The sequence below is a fragment of the Trachypithecus francoisi genome, unplaced genomic scaffold (genome assembly GCF_009764315.1).
Source record: "Trachypithecus francoisi isolate TF-2019V2 unplaced genomic scaffold, Tfra_2.0 Lachesis_group10, whole genome shotgun sequence".
NCBI lineage: Eukaryota > Metazoa > Chordata > Mammalia > Primates > Cercopithecidae > Trachypithecus > Trachypithecus francoisi.
In genome coordinates this window covers 88249339-88270618 of record NW_022681455.1, presented here as the reverse complement: position 1 = coordinate 88270618, position 21280 = coordinate 88249339, and the positions used below count along the sequence as shown (strand labels likewise).

General features: G+C 41.7%; 1 long non-coding RNA gene across 1 annotated transcript in view; it reads right to left on the bottom strand.

Annotated features, from left to right (window-relative positions):
* Positions 1-21280, bottom strand: part of LOC117088744 — a 28180-nt gene that overhangs the window by 2796 nt on the left and 4104 nt on the right. Inside the window, exon 2 of the long non-coding RNA XR_004439295.1 lies at positions 2412-2528. This is a non-coding gene — a long non-coding RNA (uncharacterized LOC117088744). The remainder of the gene's footprint in view (positions 1-2411; positions 2529-21280) is intronic.

The following is a 21280-nucleotide window of genomic DNA, read 5'->3' as shown; positions in this document are numbered from 1 at the left end:
CTCCATCTCTCCTACCTCCATGCAAGACTTGCCTTGCTTCCCCTTTGACTTCTGCCATGATTGTAAGTTTCCTGAGACCTCCCAGCCATGCAGAACTGTGAGTCCATTAAATCTCTTTTGCTTATAAGTTACTCAGTTGCAGGTAGTTCTTTATAGCGATGTGAAAACAAACTAATACAAGGCCCCAACAGACCAAGACACATACATTATCAACAGGAGCCAACTGTCTTCATTTGTGTAGAGAGCTCAGGCTGTGACCAAACTTCGAAATCAGAAATTCTTGATTTCATGTACCAGCTAAGTGAAAATCAAATTCTTTACCTTTCCCATGTGAGCTAGTCATTAGTGCTGCTCACTAAAATTTTCCATTCCACTGGTACGATGCAGGATTGTACTCCACTCTCCCCTTTCAGTTAGGAGTGCACAGGTAGCGCTCGTCAGCCAAGGGAATGTGTATGATCTCTTCTAGATGGAAGTTGTAAGAGCTGGTGTGTGTGGCTGATCATGTTTTCTCTTCCTTTTTTCCCCTCTGCCACAAGATCCAGCTGCTCCATCAGCCTGGGTTCTGGGGTGAGAACACCTGAAGCAGAGCCCACCCCCACACGCACCTCACCTCTGCTCTTCCATGAGCCATGAATGCAATGCAAACCCCCCTCATTAATAAACCACTGAGATTTGGAGTTGCTATTATTGTATCATAACCCGGCCTGTCCAGACCAATGGTCAAATCCTTTTAACAAACGGGCCATAAGTGGATTGAGGCCTGGAGGAACATTTGTTCAATGGAGACTTCTCAACTCCATCAGCCTAGAAGGTTCTCTTCTCCTCTACCCACCAACTCATCATATGGCTCAGTCTTTATCTTTTAGGTCTCTACCCAGATATCACCTTTTCCAGGGGAGTCCCCTGATCAGAATGTGTTAAGAAGCTCCTCCCAATCACTTTATGCCTTCACCAGGTATACATTTTAGGAATCTGGTATAATCTTATTTATTTGCTTCCGTACCGTAATGAAAGCTCCTTGAGGCCAGGTGCAGTGGCTCACCCCTGTAATCCTAACACTTTGGGAGGCCAAGGCAGGAGGATCACTTGAGTTTGAAACCAGCCTGGGCAACATAATGATACCCTGCCCCTGGTAAATAAATAAATAAATAAATAAATAAAAAATTAGCTGAGTGTGATGGCACATGCCCATAATCACAGCTATTCAGGAGGCTAAGGTGGGAGGATGGCTTGAGCCCAGGAGTTCAAGGCTGCAGTGAGCTATGATTATGCTACTGCACTCCAGTTTGGGTCACAGAACAACACCTTGTCTCAACAAATAAAATAAAATAAAATTTTAATTAATCTCCTTGAAAGCAGTGATGCCATCTTGTGCACCTCTATTTCCTCAGTATTTAGAATCCTGCCTGGAAATGAGGACTTCAAAACACTTTGTTGAATGAATAAGTGAATAGGAAAGAAGACAACAAAGAAAATCCTTTATGTTGCTATGTTTCCATTCAGAACCATTTTGGTTTGAGATGTATCATAGAAATGAATGGGGGTGGTAAAGCTTCACACTCCTCCCTCTTTCCAACTTGCTACTAATTCTATTTATTTTGATGTCAGACCTCAATTAGACTGTTATGTGTCAAAAGCAGTTAATTGCCCCAGTTCCTCCCATCATCCCTTCTGAAAGGCTGCCCTGTCCTCCAGTGGGCTCAGGATTTGTTTTACTGGGCAACTCCTAAACGCCATGGCCACAACCTATTGCACTGTTTGGTGGTGAGTTATGTGTATATGGCCCTTAGAACTTGAGCCCTTTGAGGACAGGGACTGAACCTTTTAATCTACATTTTCAGGGGCTCCCCCAGCCCCGATCCTATAGAAGGAGTTTTGGAGATGCTTGAGAGGGAATGAGCTGTCTTCTATTGTTTGTACCTATCTCCCTCCAGTCAGGGTAGAGTCAGGTTGCTGGAGGACAATATTCTGCTTTCTTCTCATCATCCTTGTATCAAGTGTGTAATAAACACTCAGTAACTGTTGCCTGCTTCCTTTTTCTTTGTCAGAGCCCACCACATTTTTCCTTTCTCACTGCATGGAGAGGACAGAGCTTGCAGCTTGCTGGTCACTCCATGAGTGGAGTCCCAGGGCTTCTTGGAGGAAAAATTAAGCTGGGAGCAAGGGTTACCACATATGGTTAATATAGTGATCTTATTTCCAAAATTTCTAAATCCCACATTACAACACGTCTGATTAAAGATTTTGGTGTCATGTTCAGGTGCATGAAATAATCTAGGAGTTGAAGTTCAGATGCCCAACAAACATTAGCCAGATGAGTAAATTGAGGTATAGCAAGAACCAAGATGAGCTGCAAAATTAAAATTTTCTGTCTCATAAGCAAATAGCATCAAGAAAATCAATCATACCTGGACTGGGATCTTCATTTTCAAAAAAAACCTTCTGAAACATCAGTGTATCCTTCAAATGAAACTGGATTCTCTCCCTTGTTTTGAGATTTTGCTGTGAAGCCCTCAGAAATTCTCCTAAGAAGGCCAGAAACATCGTGGTTATATTACAGTCAAATGCTCAATGCACACAAACGGCATTCCATAGATGGGTGCCTGGGGGGCAGGAGCCATCCTGCATTAATGTTTTCCCCACAGCTGAGTGCCTTCATGCCCCACACAGTGCAGGCTTGTGGCCACAGGAAACTCTTGTCTGGCATACTCTCTGCTCTCACTGACCCAGCAAAAGAGAGAAAACAATAAATAAATACTGGTTACAAAGGTTGACATTCTATCAGAGAAGGATACAAGGTACAGTGAACGCCGAGAAGGACATGGTTAACTGCCTGATACAGTCAGGGACAGCTTGAAAGGGATGCCTGAGCTGAGCCTTGAATGACGAACAGGAGAGGACATTCCAGGTAGTGCAGACATGCATGGCGCCTTTTGGAGAACGATCGGTGACTCAGCATTGCCGGGGAAGAGGACATCTCCATGCTGCCGTCAATCTGCTTTGCATCAGGTTTTTTGTTGTTGTTGCTGGTTGTTATTATTATTACTATTATTATTATTATTATTATTATTATTATTTTGACAGGATCTTGCTCTGTTGCCCAAGCTGGAGTGCAGTGGCACAAATATGACTCATTACAGCCTTGACATCTTGGGCTCAAGTGGTCCTTCGGCCTCAGCTTCATGTGTAGCTGAGACCACAGGCATGTGCCACTATGACCAGCTAATTTTAGTTTTTTGTAGAGATGGGGTCTCACTTTGTTGTCAAAGCTTGTTTCAAACTTCTGGGCTCAAGCAATCTTCCCACCTCTGCCTCCCAAACTGCTGGGATTATAGGTGTGAGCCACTGTGCCTGGTCTTCATCAGTTTTTATAGTCTTCCCAACATATAATCACACATATACACACACAAACACACTTGATGGCATTGACCTAAAATGCACTTTATGTGCTTCTAGTAGCCCATGAAGTCTGTTCAGAAGGCTTAGGACTCATGTAAAATGCACACACACAAGCCCGGCATGTGACCCTCGCTCAGGGCCTAAGTTAGCACATCCATTCTGCCTGTTTAAACAAAGGAAGTAGAACTGGATTTTGATTCAGAGAAATACTGGGAAAGTATCTTATATACAGATATGTAATTCCTGAATAACTTCTTTGGTTGGTTTTTGTTTGTTTGTTAAATTTAACAATCTGCTCTCTCCAAATCTTTTTGTTATACCAAATACTGCAGCAATAGCAGCTGCCAATTGCATCGATCCCTTTGCATCGATCCCATTCAAGTGTGTTTGTGTGTCCATGCTTATGTGTGTGCATATGTGGGTGAGTATGTGTCCTTGGTGTAATCCTGGATCTTCCTAGCTACCTGAAAACCAAACAAGAGCTGACTCCTTCTTGGGACTAGTGATTGAAAGAACCACCATTGCACATGCTTAACCTGACCAATGAATGAATGATCAGGGCTCATTCTGGATGACAGCTTTACAGTTTGTCATATAAAACCAAACTCCCTAAAAAGGTTAGAATTGTCAGGGCTTGTGATACAGATCTGTATGTCTCTTTGAAATCAAAATGACAGGGCCAGAATGCCTTTTCCCCAGCTGTGTTCCAATAGGCTGGCTCCACACAAACCTGAGCCACACGGGTAACATTAGGAAATGTAAAGTGGGAAGACGGCAGTGAGACTCCCACAAGCTGGCACCATCTTGGTTGGTGGGCACACTATTTTTGTTGCAGTACTGTCATTTTGGTTAAAGTTAGTTGACTTGATTTGGAACTGTGTCCCCACCAAATCTCATGTCAATTTGTAATCTCCAATGTTTGGAGGTGAGGCCTAACGGGAAGTGATTGGATCATGGGGGTGGATTTCTCATGAATGGTTTAGCACCTTGACTTTGATGTTGTTCTCATGATAGTGTGTGAGCTCTCCTGAGATCTGGTTGTTTAAAAGTGTGTGGCACCTCCTCCTTCTCTTCTTGCTCCTGCTCCTGCCATGTAACATGTACTTGCTCCCACTTTGCCTTCCATCATGACTGTAAGCTTCCTGAGGCCTCCCCAGAAGCCGAGCAGATGCCAGCAGCATGCTTCTTGTACAGCCTATAGAACTGTAAGTCAATCAAACCTTTTTTCTATACATTACCCAGTTTTAGGTATTTCTTTATAGCAATGCAGTAACAGACTAACATAGTAATAATGATTGCCTTATTTAAATATCAAGTGGTAACTTTTGTTTTCAGCAAACCCATGAGCAAAAAAGTACACTGGTATATTCTGGAGAAAAAGAAGTTAGTCAAATACCAAGATTGAAACCAGCAGCAGCCCACAGACAGAAACGGTGCCATGACACCCAACTGCCTCCAACTCCCTCTCTCACAGGATTCCTCTGTGTTTTAAATACTTACCAATAAGGCCAACTGGACTGCAAAAACTTTCAAAAAATGTGTGTTCTAACTAAGTTAGAGATTTCTTCCTTAGAAAGGCAACCAAGTGAGGTTCGTTATCTGGTGACTAAACCATTATCTCCTCTTATTCCCTAGAAAGGAGAGGCATCTGCAGAATGAAAAAGAGGTTTAAGAAGTCCATAGCTCACAGGGTGCCAGAGTGAGCTACAGGAAAGTACACCAAAGTGATCATGGCAGGGTGATGCCAACGGGATTTGACCTTGTCTCTTCCATAACTTTGTCCAAGTCCATTTCTAAAGAGTTTGTAAATATAGAATATATATTTCTGCCCATTTTTCTGAGCCTTAAACAACTTCTTTCAGAGCTATTGGCCATCTTGCAAAGGTGAATCACATTTTCTTGGAGTTAGTTACAGATAAACTCCAGTGCCTGTGTGTGTCTTCTGAAATAGAAGAAAAAGATACAAAAAGCAAGAGTAGAGTAGGGGCTCATCTAGACCCAAGCAGCACCAAGTGGCAAGCACAGTTGACACCCAGCAGATAGTTGACTCCAGCAGAGAGAGCTGGCGGTTTTACCACAGCCTCCCAATCAGGATGTTCAGAAGGGAACTATTGTAATTTTTTTTTTGTTGAGACAGAATTCTGCTCTATCACCCAGGCTAGAGTGCAGTGGCGTGATCTCAGCTCACTGCAACCTCCGCCTCCCGGGTTCAAGCAATTGTTCTGTCTCAGCCTCCTGAGTAGCTGGGATTACAGGCTCATGCTGCCACACCCAGCTAATATTTTGTATTTTAGTAGAGATGGGGTTGCACCGTGTTGCCCAGGCTGGTCTCAAACTCCTGAGCTCAGGCAATCCACCTGCCTTGACCTCCCAAAGTACTAAGATTACAGGCGTGAGCAACCGTGCCCGGCGTGTAATTTTTTTTTTTTTTCCATGCTGCACAGTTTCATGAATCTTGCCTTCCCTCAAAGGCCAGCAGCCAGCGTTCTCATGCTGGTGATTTATTTCAGTTCTGTTTTTATTAGTAGCTTCTCGTATTGGGTATAATCAAGTCATTTTGCTGCTGCCCAGAATGCAAATATGAGGCACAGGCAGAGGAGCTGGCTTGTCAGGGCATTCTCACAGATACCCACATGCATATATTTAAAGCCAAAGGACTTTTAAAAATTTACACTTTGCACTTTAAAACGCCTTCTACATTTAGCTTAGAAAAAGAAATATGTTTCAGCAGGCTGGTCTCATGCCCTCCTCCCCATTGCTTCTTCCATGTCTTTTAAAACTCAAACTCCCTTCCCCACAATATGTTATAAAAATCTCTTTCTATTCACCTCTTTTGGGGGATTTTCACCTCTACAAGTCAATGCCCTTTGAATGAATTTTGAAGACTGGTATATTTTTAATAGCATATCTGGAAAAGCAAAGGATTTGTCAGTTTGTGGATAAGAATATTACACACACAAATTCAAAATATTTTGAGGTCTGGAGGACAAAGCTAGGCATTTGGTTTTGCGAGGTCTTTTCAACATAATTCAGCTCTTGAGTTTTCCTTATTGAAATCCTGTCTTTGTTCATTGCTTTGCCTCTGGCTCGGCTCATGGTGAAAAGCTCCCCAAAGCAGGAAGATGTGCTGTCCTATCGCCCTCATCGTCTTCATGCAGCCAACTTGCTGAGGAGTCTGCTGCTGGGAGAGAATGCATCGTATGGATCAGGACCAGACTGTGTCCATTAGAAGCCACTCGCCTCAATTTCAGCTACACAAAAGGATCTTAAAATTGAGCTGTGATCAAAGCCTTTCTCTTGCTCTAAGGGGGACTCATATCCAGACCGAAGACCTCCCTCCCACACATGTGCATCTGCTCAGGCACCTGCTAGTTATCTGAGCTGGCTGGCAGCAGAGCTGAGGACCCCACATTATTTATACATGACTTTGGAGGGAACTGAATGAGTCTGGTTCTGATGGAGCCAATGTATTTTCTGGGTTACTTGTTACAGCTTGGCCTAAGAGACTCTACGTTATTAAAATGAGGTCACACAAGGCAGGGACAACTAACAATGGAATCTACAAGGGCAGGGGAGAGTCAGACTGGGGTTAGACAAAAAGCTGATGTCAGGCTCAGACACAGAGCTGATGTCAAGAAAATTATTGGCAGTGAACTCTCAGCAAAGCTGACCCTTGATTCAGAGATTTGGGAGAGAGGTGTTTTTGTTTCGTTCTTCTCAGGAGCATTTTTAAAGTATTGGGGTAAAATACACACAACATAAAATGTACCATCTTAACCATTTGTAAGTGTCCAGTTCTGTGGTGTTAGGTGCATTCACACTGATGTGCAACCAATCTCCAGAGCTCTTCTTGCAAAACTGAAATTCTGTCCCCATTAAACAGCAATCCCCCATTCCCCCTTCTACAACCCCTGGCAACCACCCTCTACTTTCTGTCTTAGGATCATCATGTTAAGTGCCTGTGCTGTTAGGGCTCTTTGAGTCATAAGTAACAGAAACACTGGAAACTGCAAAAGCAATAAAGGTTTAAGAGAATCCAAGGAGGGGTTGAGTGGTCAGCCACAAGAAAGGCAGTGACAGGCCTCAGGAACTAATGGAGCACAGGCCTTAAATGCCTTCAAACTCCTGCCCCATCCTGTGCCCCTGCTTCTTTCCACACATCAGCTCCACCTCCCTCCTTCTGCAGACAGGCTTTCTCTACAAGGCAGAGAATATGGCTGCCAGCAGTTTCATATTAACTTCATCCACCAGAGAGACACTGGGTTGGCAAGCTCTTTGGTTCCAACATAAATTCCTAGGGAAGGGGCTTACCGAATCAAGTAGATCAGATGTGCATGCCTGGACCAATTAGCCGTGACCAGGATGGTAGGGATGCTATCACTGGCCCAGCTTAAGTCAGGTGCCCACCTCTGACCAATCAACTATGGCTAGGAGAGGGGCATGGAAGATAATGACAGATCCCATGGGAACAATCTAGGTAAAGGGAGGAGCTGAAGAAGTTTCCAGCAGAAACATCAATGGTGCTGGGAGGATGTAACAGAAGGCATTCATTATCATGCTGCTGGGACTCAAAAAACAATATCCCAAAATGAAGGCCTCAGAAGCAAAAGTTTTTCTCATTCTCCTGCCTTCCTTTCTCCCAGTCTCATTCTCCTCCATGGCTACCCATAGAAACTAGAATTCCTCTTCCCCAAGGCAAGTCATAGAAACCAGAGCCCCCTTTCCCCAAAGCCAGCCAAAAAATATTAAAATAATGTTAAAATATTACTCTAACTTTCCTTTGGCCTTTTCTGTGGGGGGGAAAAAAAAAGCTGGCTGGCACGGTGGCTCATGCCTGTAATCCCAGCACTTTGAGAGGCTGAGGTGGGCAGATCATCTGAGGTCAGGAGTTAGAGACCAGCCTGGCCAACATGGAGAAACCCCATCTCTACTAAAAATACAAAAACTAGCTGGGTATGGTGGTGCACATCTGTTCTCCCAACTACTTTGGAGGCTGAAGTAGGAGAATCACTTGAACCTCGGAGGCAGAGGTTGCAGTGAGCCGAGATTGTGCCACTACATTCCAGCCTGGGCAACAGAGCGAGAATCTGTCTCAAAAACAGAACAAAACAAAAATAAAAAACTGGCCATAATGAAATGATTTGACCTCCAGTCAAAACAAAGTAGGTCCATGCCCAGAAGGATGGAATGCTGCTCAGAGAGGCCAAGAAGAAACCAAACAGACAGACCTTGCTGGGCCGCCCTACTCAGTCTATCAGTGTTAGATCAGACCATCTTTGTCCAATTGTATTTTTACATGGCTCTTAGTACTTTGTAGAACCTAATCATAAAAATGGACAGTTTCCCCTGTATCTTTGGGTCATCATTTTGAAGGCTTCTCTGTGTTACATAAAAGTATGATCAAGTAAATTTGTGTGCCTTTTCTCCTATTGACCTGCCTCTTATCAGTGATTTTTCATCAAAACTTTAGAGGATGAAGGGGAAGTTTTTCCTTGGCCCTAACAGTTTCCTTCACTTCCTCTTCCTTCACCAGCTGTCCCTGTATTTCAAAGCCATTTATGCACTTATTAGCTCCCACTCCCTCATGGTGACAAGACTTCTCCAGGAAGTACCGCCTTCCCAGATCTTCCTTTCTTACTAGCAACAGGAGATGCTGAGGTCGTCATCTGTATAGTGCCAGGCACAGTACACACATTTTCTCTCTCTCTCTCTTTCTCCCTCTCTCCTTTCCCTTTTCCTTCCCTTCCTCTCTCTCTCTCTCTCTCTTTATTCCGACAAAAGAAGAACTGCTAGGATTTTAAAATGTGATTATTTTTCCCCAGTGGTATTCTTGTACTTTACAAAAGAGACCAAGACCTTCTAAAGGGTGGTTACCCCAAATTCACTGCTCACGGTGGGATGGGAGTCATCTGGTCGCCTAATCCTCCTTCTTGAGCCTGCCCAGCAGCACTTCCCCATTGGAACAGCCTCTGAGCTGCTGGCAAGAAGACAAAGGGAGGTTTTCTCCTCTTTCTTGTTATTATCCTAATTCTCTTGTTTTGTGACATTTAACAAGGCAGGCTCCATCTGCGTTTTTATATTGGTCAGATTATCCTTCCCTTTAAAGAACTGTCTCAGCATTTGGGCTGAGCAGATTTACAGGCAGGCAAACATTTTATCCCCCAGCATATTAGCTGAGGAGAAACACCAATTGCATCCTGGGAGGCCTCCATCCAAGACCAGCCAAGGCCATAAATCTGCTGCAGCAGGGTCCCCACAAACATCCCCAGAGATACTTAGCACTCACCAGACTCCAGAGGCAGGTCAGAGGTCTCCATGCTGTCTATGTGAGAGTGCATTTAAAATAACACCACTGGGCCTGGATGGTCCCTCATATGTTTTAAAGACCCTTATCCCCAACTGAGAGTTTCCAAAGACATTTTTTAGGTCTGCTGCACCGTCTGAGGCTATTGAAATGCCATTTGCAACTTTGAGCAAAGTCAGAAAAGGGATGTTTAAAGTCTGTATATTTCTGGCCACAAGTTATTGCTCCAGACTTTTCTGCCTAAAAAGTAAGTTGGAATCATAGCATTTATAGTCAAGAAGTTTTCAATATGAGCTAGGTTTGGGACCAGCCAGGGTGAAGCAAAAGTCATTTACTGAGTGCTTACTGCAGACTCACAAAGCCTAAGGCTGTGCTCAGAAAAGCTGAAGATGTGGTCTCCACCCTCAGGAGGCTCACAGTCCACCACAGTGGAGCCATTAGTAAATAACCACTGTTTGTGTCTGCCCAATGTCCATTTTCCTTGATGCTGCTCACAGATGCCTGATTTGCTTTGGAGAACAGTTCCTGCTACATTTTCAAATTATGCAGCTTATAATGAGAGGGCTACAAATTCCATAGATGATCACATGACTCAGAGCTAACCAATCAGACTGCCCCATCCATCTGATTGGCTCATAAATGGGCACATGACCCATGACTGGCCAATCAAACTAATTTGTGGGTCTTTTACTGGACTATTGGGAAAGAGCCTTGGTCTTTCTGTCTGCTGTTTAGCTGGCAAGAGGGCAATCTGGGATATCTGATGGTTCCATAGGTCCCTATTTTGCAGATGGGAGAACTAAAGCACAGAGAAGTTAAGTAACTCATCTAAGATTACAAAGTAAGCTGGAGGAAGAGCTGGGATTCAAATCCAAACAGCCTAGTTCCAGAATCCATGCTCTAGTGATTCCCAGTGTTCCCAGAAGACCTTAAAAATTGACTTTCCAGTCAAATTGGGACTGACTGGAGGTCAGATGTGTCTTGTTGTACCCCCTCTCTTTTGCAGACAGAACAACTGACCAGCACTAATGTTAACACAGATATCATAATACTGGCAGAACAGACTATTTGTGGTAATGAGAACCTTTCATACAATCCATCCACCCTCATTGCCAGCCAACAGGGACCTCTTCACACTCCTCAAAGCTCATTTTTCCAGGAAAAGACCCCTTCCAGACCAGTCTCTAAGATCCACCAGAGATGGTGATCTCTGGATTTGGTGCATACCATAGGTTAGTAGTGTCATTTAAAAAAAAAAAAAAAAAAGAAGGAGAAAGAAGGAAAAAGAAAACATGTACACATCACAATTCGGTGTATCATGCCTGTAATTCCAGCATTTTGGGAGGCCGAGGCAGGTAGATCACCTGAGGTCAGAAGTTGGAGACCAGACTGGCCAATATGGCGAAACCCTGTCTCTCCTAAAAATACAAAAAGTTAGCCAGGCGTGGTGACGGGCGCCTGTAATTCCCGCTACTCAGTAGGCTGAGGCAGGAGAATAGCTTGAACTCGAGAGGCAGAGGTTGCAGTGAGCCGAGATCGCGCCATTGCACTCCAGCCTGGGCAATAAGAATGAAATTCCGGTAGAAAAGGAGAGAGATAGACTTTATTTCTTATAAAGGGTTACAGCCTACAAGGTGGCCATCCCACAGGGTGGGAAGCGAGCCTTTGGCAATGAGCCCCCAATCTGGCACTTCCAAGGAGGAGGGATTGGGGTGGGATCTTTGTGCTGAAAAGGTTGGTTAAACATACATAGTCAACAGATTATGGGAGGAGCTATGAGTATTCATGAATATTCATAGCCCTGACACATGCATATTGAACAAGCACGCATGTAACATAGGGCCCATGTTTGCTTTAGAGCAGAGACTTAACATTTAAATGTATTACAATTAGGCCCTGTATGTCAAAAGGTCTTTTCAGGACATGAAGGCACGCAAGTGCACAATCTCTGTAAATCGGCCAGAACCAGTCCATGGTCAGTGGTCTTCTCATCTGGAGAAAGTGATGGAAATCAGCCTCTTGTCCAATGAAAGCTATAGTTATGGCTGGTGGAGCAGGGGCTGGGGGTCAATCAGCATCTGATGGAGCTGCAAATTGTTTTAATATGGTTTATCTCAGGGCCAGCACTAATTTAGCTTTTAGAGAAAAAGGAAAACCTTGTATCAGTTAGAAAATAGTTTATTCTTTAAGTTTAGGGGTGCATGACTAAACCGTTGCTTGCCGTGGCCTTAGGTCACACTTGTAATTTGCTACCTCATTACCATAGAGAGTCTGTTCTGTCAGTCTTACGATCTCCGCGTTCAAATTAATACTGGTCAGTTGTTCTGTCTGCAAAAGACAGGGGGTATAACAAGACGCATCTGACCTCCAGTCCCATTATGGGCAGAAAGTTGATTTTTAATGTTCTTCTGGGGTCTCCTTGGCAAAAAGAGGGGTTCGTTCAATCAATGGGGACTTAGGATTTTATTTTAGGTTTACAGTAGGCTGATCTCTGGATGAAGAGCTTAAGGACCACAAAAAAAGCTAACAGCCCACCAGAGTGTCTAGAAGAAAAAAATCTTAACTTGCCTTGGGTCCCTGGCCCCCTATGAGAATTTGATGAAAGCTATGGACCCACTATCCCCAAAAGTTTGTATATACTTACAGGGTTATATATGACAAGGTTCTTATGATTTCAAGTGACAGAAGCCCAATTCAAATCATCTTGCTCAAAAAGGGGAAAGTATTGGTTTACGTAACTGTGGTAAGAGCAGAGATGCAGCCAGGTCTTACCGACAACTGGAACCAGGGACAAGGCCTTTCGTTTTTGTTTTTTCCTCTGCCTCTTTTAACACGTGAGTTTCATTCTCTCTGATTCATGGTAAACAACATGGGTGAAATTGAGTCTCATTTCACACAGAAAAACCACATCTTCACCCCAGCTCCAGCTCAAAAATATCTGAGGAAGGGACTGTAATTGCTGTGGGTGTGGGCTCACATATGTGGCCATAGGAGCAGAGAACTGAGACCACAAACAGCTATCACCCAAGAAAGAAGGTGGGATCCTCAAAAGAAGACAGTGTGTGAGGCAGACAAAACAAAGATGACCTCAGTAAAGAAACCCAGGTAGGACCCTGGGTCTGGAAGCCAGAACTGTTTCTTACAAAATAAAGTGAAAAGTTGAAGATATTTTATGACTAATTCAGAAAAACATTGACCTCACACTAAATTATTGGAATAGTTCAAGGGAATGTTTTGACCATGCTTATCCAGAATGTAGCCTCCCAACTTTTTTTTTCTTTGCTATGAATTAGTAGCACAGCCCATATTCCTGTGACCTATCAAAGAAAAATTACTTTAGAAAAATAAAAAGAAAATATGGATTTCTTTTTGGGAAATATAATGCTCTGTGAGCATGAAGTTTCTTCTGCTTCCAAATTTTAAAAGAGAAATAAAACACATTAGATCAGATTGATTTTGTTCAGGCTTTCTATATCCAATATTAATTGGGTACAATTGTTCGGAAGTGCTCAATTGTTAGGAAGTGCCTTTCTAAAGACATCCCCAACTCCAATTTTAGCCCCTTTCAACCTGTCCTCTGCACAGATGCCTGGCTAGTTTGCCTAAAACACTACTACTTCACTATGATTTTCCATAAATTCGTGGTTTTCAAAACCACACTCAATGCAGATCCACCTTCCTAAACCAATCTCATCTCCAACTACTCCATCTGGGATTGCTTCCTCAACCCTTAAAGCTTCATGCTTATCTTCATTTCTGGCATCCTCGTCTCCCTTTAACTTACTCTAAACATCCTCCGCTTTTATATATATTTGGGTTTTGTTGTTGTTTTTTGGTTTTTGTTTTTTTCTTTTTAAGATGGAGCCTCACTCTGTTGCCCAGCCTGGAGTGCGGTGGCACGATCTCAGCTCACTACAATCTCCGCCTCCTAGCTTCAAACAGTTCTCTGCCTCAGTCTTCCGAGTAGCTGAGGTTACAGGCGTGTGCCACCATGCTTGGCTAATTTTTGTACTTTTAGTAGAGATGGGGTTTTACCATCCTGGCCAGGCTGATCTTGAATTCCTGACCTCAAGATCCACCTGCCTCGGACTCCCAAAGTGCTGGGAATACAGGCATGAACTACAGCACCCGGCCTACATCCTCTACTATTGAAAGCTCCCTTCCATTTTCACCTTTGTAGAGGACTACCAAGTGTCACAGAACATACCAGTCATTTACGTTTTGCTCTCGATTCATTGCCATCTTTCTTCTGTTCCGCTCCATATGCAGGGAGCTCGTGTCTGGAAACTCCATTCCCAGGCACTCTTGTTAACTGGCTTCCAGATAGGTTTATCCGTTAAGAGGTGAGATCCAGAAGACATCTCTGAAGAGTAGCATCTCTGAGGAGTGACTTCCCTCCTTCGTGGTCAACTCTAGCTTCTGGGCTCTGGTAATAGCTTTTGCTGTCACTGATCTCTGGGCTGCTTCACTAACCCTGTTTGGTTTCCCAGGCCTTCCAACATGGCTATATCTTTGTAATGAGTCCCCCAAAATAAATTATCTTTATTTGGCTACCTGGTATGGCTTTATTTTCCCTTCATGGACTCTGTTTGAAACTCTAATCACTCTTTTCTCTGACCTCCCATAATAGACATTGTATAAATTCCCTTGTTTCAATAATATTTATTTACTTTAAAAAAGAAGTACAGTTTCTACTACTTCAAATAATATAAAATAATGAACAATGGAAAGAGTTTTCTTCTCATTCTAAATACCCAGTTCTGTTTAGAGTAAACTAGAGTTAATAATATCTTATATATTCTTCTAGAGATTTTTATATACATGTCCATTTGTACACGTTTTTAACAATGGAAGCATACCATACACATAGTTCTGCAACTTTCTATTTTCATTTAATAATATATTTTGCAGAGCATTTCTTAACTGTACATATAGATCTATTTCAGCCTTTTTAATGGCCACTTGGAATCTCCTTGTATTGGGTACCATAGTTTATCTAACCAGTCCCCTATGCATGTCATTATAAACCATCCCTGTACATGATTTTGTATACACCAACAAGTTCAGTAAATTTCTAGAATTGTTAAGAAAAAGATATGTACATTTTTATTTGCCAGACATGGCCAAATTGTCTTTAAAATAAGTTGTACTTTTTACATTCCACCAAGATTATTTGTAAGCACTGTTTACCTACAACCTTTACAAAAATTGGTATTATCAAAAGGTTTTATATTTGCCAATCTTGTAGGTGAAAAATTCTACCTCATCTCCAACCACTCAACTGGTGTTATCTGCTCAGTCCTCCGAAACTTTATGCTTATTTTAATATGCATTTTCACTATCTACTATTGTGGTTATACTAATAAATTAACTTGTAGCTCTTATTAGTACAACCACAATAGTAGATAGTGTATCAGAGCCTGTGCTAAGAGATACGCTTTTCCTCCAAATTCAACAATCCTACAAGGAAGATATTTTCCTTGTTTTGTAGAGAAATAAAGTAGAGGCTTAGAAAGGCCAAACTCCAGAAATTTGTTCAAGGCCTCACAACTGGGAGGTGGAGGAGCTGGAATCTATCACAGCAGTTTATCCCCTGAGGTTATGATCTTTCCACCACACTACATGATCTATTGAATTACAGTTAGAATGTTAATCTTCTATTTTCAATAAGGCTATTAGCTTCTTCAGCTTATCAAAATAGGGACAATGTCTTATATTGTTTGGTAAATGAATAAAGTACCAAATATTCAATTATAATCTGTTAATTGAATAGAATACTTGTCCTAAGATACTACTTACCCACAACAGTGTTTTTGTAAATGGTGAAATACTTTATAAATTACCACTATTCTTCCCATGCCAGCAACTAGCACAGCACCTAGAACAATACAGGAACTTAAAAAAGTATTTGCTGAATGAATGAGTGACTTTTGGCCTGTGTTTAGAGAAGCTTTCCTGTTCTAAAGATGACCCATGAACTAGAAGAAAATTAAAAGATGCTCAGATCCCATTAAGTTTGAAATAGTTTATCCTGGATTCCCCAAAGCCATCCTTTATGGAAGTTCTTTGATGTTTCCCAATAACCAGGCAGAATTCACATTTAGAGTATAAGCTCAGCTCCTGCTAGGTAGTATGGACAAGTGAAGGGCTAAAGGACATAGCCATGTCACACAGATGGGAACCACAATCCCCCAGCCCAGAGATCTGGATCCCTTCTGACAGGGCATCTATAGGTAGCTGGAGAAGCATGGCCTGTGCCATGATGGTAGGAGAGCCTCACAAGGACCCTAGAAGCCCATGTAAACAAACCAGGAGCAATCCATCCACAGATTGACCTAAGTTAAAACAATATTTCCAGCCTCTGCCTCCACACAAGATCAAGAATGTCATGAATTTCTACTATTCTACTGTATATTACTATACCACATGTATATTAATTGACTACTATGCCACCTGTATATTAATTGACTAATGGTCTTATTGATTCTCTTCTCAAATTTTTTTTTTTTTTTTGGCGGCGGGAGGGACTTACTTTGTTCTTCTTCCTCTGGTTTCTTAAGTTGAATACTGAGTAGTTTATTCTTAAAGTTTTCTAATTATAAAAACATTTAAAGTTTGAATTTTTCTATGAATTAACTTTATCCCATGGGTCAATTAGTCAGCCAGTGCTTAATTATTGAGCATCTATTACTTACCTTTAAAATACAATTATGAGAAAGACAAGTTTCTTACTCTGAAAGAGCTTCCATTCCAGAGGAAATGAGAGGAAGAAAATAAACAGGTCCAATAAGTGCAATGAAAAAAACAAAATAGGTAATGGGATTGAGAGTGACTTGGGAAACTGCTTTAGGCAGGTGATTCAACAAAGCTTTTTAAAGTAGATAACATTTATGTTGAATTATAAATGAAAGGAAACAGCCAGGCAAAGGTTTATAGCTGCACTATCCAAAGAGGTAGCAACTAGATGACCAAATTGAATTGATTAAAATTTATACATTCAAATTAAAATTAAATTTAAAACTCAGTTCCTCAGTTGTCAGAGTCACATTTCAGGAGCTCTGCAGTCTCGTGTGGTGAGAAGCTACTGCATGGGATGTCTTGCGCATGGAACATTTCCATCCCCACAGGAAGTTCTGTTATACAGCACTGATCCGAAGCCATGATGTATAGGCAGAGGAAAGGGTAAGACAGGAACTACCTTGGCATTCTGCTGGATGAAAAAAAGGCGGTGTGGCTGAAGGGGACTGAGTGAGGGGAGAGAGATAAGTGAGGAGGTTGGAGAGCTAGGCGGGAACAGGCCATAGAGGTCCTTGACCACCGTGGCTCTTTATGCCGATTGCTGTGGAAATCCACCAAGGTGTTTTACACAGGCTGGCAATGATTCTGATTCTGCCTCCAAAAGATCATTCTGAAGCTGTTGAAACTAAGAGCTGATAAGTCATTAATACCAAACAAGTTTTGATTTGTTATGATTTTCTCTTTGAACAAAAAAGTTATTTTAAATACAGTATTTAAAAAAAAAATTCCAAGTGGGAATTTTTTGGGGGTGGGCAGCAGGGGAAGGTTGTAATTTCATTAATTTATGTTTTTACTGCATTGTGGTCTGAAAATGTGGCCTAAAAAGTTTATGATTTGAATAACTAATTAAGGCTTTTGTTTAATTTTTCTTTGTAATTGAGTAAAGGGCCAATTTTTATAAAAAGTTTGTGGGTATAAGCAGAAAAGAAAAGCAAGAATGAGTAGTCTCTGTTTATAGAGTATCAGATATATCTCAAGATTGTTAATTATGTTACTCTTCTCATTTATATCTTTTTAATGTTTTGTTTAATTGATCTGTCAAATTTCAAAGGAGATGTATCAAAGTCTCCCAATACTAATATGGTTCTGTCAAATTCTTCAGATATTCCTAAGCACTTCTGCTATACATATCTTCTTGATTAGTTGTTTGTTGCATAAAGATTCATATCTATTATTTTCTTCTCTGCATATTATATTTTTTGCTAACAAAAATTCTTCTGTTCCTGAAAGAAAACTATTCTTCTAGTCACAACACTTCTGACACCAAAGTAGGCACCCACAACACTTTTAACACCAAAGGGGTGGATTTTCTCCACACCAAGCAACTCTTTAACTCTCTGCAGACACCAAGTGGGTGTCCTACAATTTAATTCAATTCTGACACTAACCACCTGGAGTTAGTGTAGACCCCAAAGGTTAAGGGCTCAGTCCCACAAAACTGCCTCCATTCAGATACCAATCGCAAGTCTGGGCCTCCTGTACTTATGACCAACCAGTTATAAATCAGGAGGGCCCACAACCACTCCTCAGGTTTGATCATTTGCTACAATGGCCCCCAGAACTCACTTTGCTTATGTTTTCCAGTTTATTATAAAGGATACGACTCAGGAACAGCCAAATGGAAGAAATGCATGGGCAAGGTGTCGGGGGAGGAGGACGTGGACACCTTCTAGCACCTCCATGTGTTCACTAACATGGAAGCTCATCCAATTTAATTGTTCAATAACCTTTTTAGAGTTTACTCTCCTGCACTTCTGTCCGCTTCCTGGAGGTGGGGGTGCCCATCCTGAGGCTATATATGGGCCCCATCCTAAGTCATCTCATTAGCGTAAATTCTATGGTAATCAAAAGAGGTTCCAGCCAGGCACAGTGGCTCATGCTTGTAATCCTAGCACTTTGGGAGGTCAAGGTGGGTGGATCTCCTGAGGTCAGGAGTTTGAGACCAGCCTGGCCAATATGGTGAAACTCCGCCTCTACTAAAAATATAAAATATTAGCTGGACGTGGTGGCATGTGCCTGTAATCCCAGTTACTTTGGAGGCTGAGGCAGGAGAATACCTTGCAACTTGGAGGAGGAGGTTTCAGTGAGCTAAGATTGTGCCACTGCACTACAGCATGGGCCAAAGAGTGAGACTCCATCTCAAAAGAAAAAGATGTTTCTTATGAATAACAAAAGACACTGATATCACTCAGGAAGTTCTAAGGGTTTTAGGAGCTCTGTGCCAGGAACTGGCGACAAAGACTACATATATTTCTTATTATATCACTATATATGTTTCACCTTTCTTCTATAGATAGATATTGGAACTGTTTTTAATTTTTGCTGTCTTCAACAATGCTCTTTATCCTAAACCTCTTTAGGCATATTACTTTCAATTCTGTTGTGTTGACGAAGCAAAAAAGAAAACATGAACCAATGTGTTTGAGGACACTATGAGATGGTTTTTATTAGTCAGGACCCTAAGAAATATGTGTGATGCTTTTTTAAGTTAAACTTTCTCCCTTGTTGACCCACCTTCATAGCTCTTGACACTTGGGAATCGATTTTATTACCATACTGTCAAAACTGGAGGTAACAAAATAAATTATGTTGAACAGTCTCCTTTAAGTTAGAAATTTAATACTAGTGATAAATGTTCAGAATGATTCACTGGATCACTGAGTGCAAAGTAAGAGTATTTGGAATAGAAGAAATCTTGCAGATGGTACAAAGACAACTTTGACATTTAATCCAACAGCATTAAACTGAATGAGATCAGAGGGACTTTGAAACTACAGTTCCATATGGCTGCTGTTATAGAAAATCACCAGGGACTGTTATTGAGTTTGTTGAACATTACTTACAATAAAAAATTATTATCATTTAAGGAAGGAAGAAAAATCATTGATTGCAAAGGTAGACGCTCCATTGCTGTAATTCAAATGGAATCACTTGCACATTTGTCACGCCACAGAGAATACCATTTCCAGCCTTTTCCCAACGAATTATTAATGGGGGGTTGGAGATTATTTGATGAAAGACTGACAGGGAACTACTTTGAGCAAAACAAGTGTCGTTGACACTCAGAGAAGCAGGTGCTGATGAATAAACATTGTGGCGGTAGAGTACAATGAGGCGTGGAGATGATTTGGACATGCAGTGTGTGTGGACTGATTTGAGTGACACGGCCTATTCTGGGTGAAGAAAAATAAAACAATTAGAGCCTTCAAAGAGGATATTTCCTGCCAGGGAATCTATAAATATGATTTGTTTTTGTGGTGATTCTTCTATTGAGCTACAACTCAGGCCAACAAAATATTCAAGGTGAGAATTGAACTGACTGTGAAGATATCTTCCACTCTTACATTCTGGGATGAAATTCAATTAGATTCTCCCCTTGGATCAGAAATCTCCATGAGTCTCCATGCTGAAAGCCTAGCACGCCTGTAGCACGCCTATCAGGTAGGGGGAACAGTCCCAAAGAACTAACAGACAAACACGCACTGAAATTTAGAACTACCTTTGCAAAAATTGAGACAGAAAAATCTGACATAGGAAAATCATGACAGTGAAAGAAATCTGACCTAGCCAACCCCATCTTGTTTCTAACCTCTAAACTGCTTTTGTTCATTCTTGAGTGTAGGTTGAGCTAACTATGGGAAGAATTTAGTTTATAGTTTAACTTTGAAACAAAGATAACAACCTCTTCCCAAAACAAACCCTCCCCTTGCTTGGGATTCAGACTGCCTTTCCAAACCCAACAAATTAGCCACAAGATTAGAAATTATGACTCAGGAGTCAGCCAGAGATCACAAGATTACTAACCTTCCCAGTTGCTCCTGTAGAAAACATCACTATTGTAAAACCTGAGATTGGTGTTTGAGGTGTTTTTCACACACTGCATATTGATGGACCAATTGGTGCCACCCAGGCTGGTAAACTGACTTATCTGGTCCTGTGGTCTCCTCACCCAGGAACTGACTGAGCACAAGAAGATAAGCTTTGAATCCCTGTGACTTCATGCCCAACTCAATCGCTCTCCGTTCCCTAACTCCCTGTCCACCAAACTATCTTAAAAGACCTTAGCCCCTGAATCTTCAAGGAGGCTAATTTGAGTCACAATAAACGCCTGTCCTTCCACTTAGTTGGCTCTGTGTTTATTAAATTCTTTGTCTATTGCAAAAACCTGCTGTTCTCAGTGTATCGGCTTTTTTAGGCAGCAGACAAGATGAACCCACCAGGTGATTACAAATCCAGCCAACAACTTGTTCAATGTCCAGTGCCTTAGGTGAGAAGATTTCTCTGACTTAGTGATATCCATGTCATTTCCTCCTTAGCAGATGTAAATTGCCTCTTTTTCTTGCAGAGCTGGGTCACTTATTGGCAAGGCTTATGTGGTCGCGATACACCTTTAAATTGTGAACTATCACAGTGCGTGTACAACTCCAGCACTAAGGCAGCCCCATCATCTTCCAGGGCTACAGATCCCCAGGTGTCGAGGATGGACAAGCTGGATAGACTGAAAGTTCTTGTAGCTTTTATACTCAACAATAATAAAAGGCTTCACATTGTATAAATTCATTTCCTCCTGAACTCTGAACATATGAGCAACAAGCTCTTTTTCCTCTATCTACTCTTAATGTTGAAAAAGCTTGAGCTGCTTTGGTCGAAAAGCCTTAGATTTTGTACCAAATGCACAGTTAACTGGTTCTTTTCAGCAATGTTAATGTTGTTACATTTCTAAACAAATAACAAACACAGCGTCAAAAGTAGCTGACCACCCACTTTTTCATATCT